The sequence below is a fragment of the Austrofundulus limnaeus genome, unplaced genomic scaffold (genome assembly GCF_001266775.1).
Source record: "Austrofundulus limnaeus strain Quisiro unplaced genomic scaffold, Austrofundulus_limnaeus-1.0 Scaffold105, whole genome shotgun sequence".
Taxonomy (NCBI): domain Eukaryota; kingdom Metazoa; phylum Chordata; class Actinopteri; order Cyprinodontiformes; family Rivulidae; genus Austrofundulus; species Austrofundulus limnaeus.
Window position 1 is genome coordinate 925,729 of NW_013952507.1, and position 1,445 is coordinate 927,173.

Sequence of the window (1,445 nt, forward strand, 5' to 3'; positions counted from 1 at the left end):
TGTGTATATATATATATATACACATGTACAGGAGTGATGTATTGCATACAAACCAACAGGATGGTGTATTGATTCAATTCACTCGATCCAGGAGGCACCATACATACAGTATATCTGAATAGGGTTTTATTTTTTAACTATAACAATTTGGAACAAAAACAAACCAAAATTAAATTGCAGTAACAACATTCTGCTTCTTACATTTTTTTTAAATTCAAGAAGTAAAAGTCAGCTGAAAAACATTTCCTCAAGTATAGAAATACATTTCTACTTAAGTAAAGTACTTTTACTTTGCTACTTTACAGCTCTGCTAACAGACGTCAGTTAAAACGCTCCATGATAAACAAAAAGTTACAAAATCACAGGGAAAAAAGGAGCAAAAACAAAATAACTTCCATGAATTGAAGGTTTTTAAATCGTTTCTTCAGACGATTGAGTTTTACATTTTTACACTAAAACAATAAGAAACCTCTCCCTCACTCGTTTCTTTTCTTTTTAATTACAACACGTCATTTACAGCAGGCAGTGCGTGATCTGAACTTTTTACATGTGAAATATTTACATGTGAATTGAAACGATGAGTGAAATGTGAGTTCTGGATGGCTCCAGCTCATTCGTCACACCTGACTGATGCAGGGGAGCATGTTGTTCCCTGCCGACTGAATACACWACTACTGGTGCAAACAGCAGGAAACATCACAAAAGGCTTCCMTAATTATCTCCAGTTTGTGTGAACCCTGCCAGTCCTGACCTCCCCTCTGAAAGTCAGATTAATGTGAGGCTCAGATTAATAAGAATTACTTTKTGTTTCTACGTTGAAGGTGTTCGAACTCACTGCTGACCAGCTGGTTKTAGAAACCCCTCCTCTCACAGCCCATCTCAGGAGGTCCTAATTATCTCCTGCTCTGCCAGGTGATGTGATTAACTCCAATTAAGCACAGATTACCAGCAGCAGTGGGCTCCAGGTCAGGATGGTGAACCTCTTAATTAGTAGTGACAGAAAATGAGAAAAAAAAAGGTAAAGTGTGTCCAACAAACAACAGCAAGTTCATTTTTTACTTTATTTTTAATGCAAATTAATTCAGATTAGATGCATTTGGATGAACAAGAAAACATTTTTTTTGCTTTCATAAAGCAAAATATAATTTTATAAGTTTATATAATTGATTATTCAACCAAAGTTTGGAGTTTGTTGTATTTTTTACAAACTTTCAAAGAGTTAAAGGGAGAAGTTAATCAGAATCAAAGAGAAACTTCTGCAGCTGTTTTACATAAATCACAAMGTTTTAGTAAAAATAAATATGTAGAATTTGAGCTAACTTTCATTTATTCTCCATGTAACCGCAATGTTCTGCCCTGTTCCGTGAGAGTTCTGCAGGGTAGCATACTGGGCCCATTGCTTTTCCTATTATACATAAATGACCTTCCAAAAATATTGAAGTATT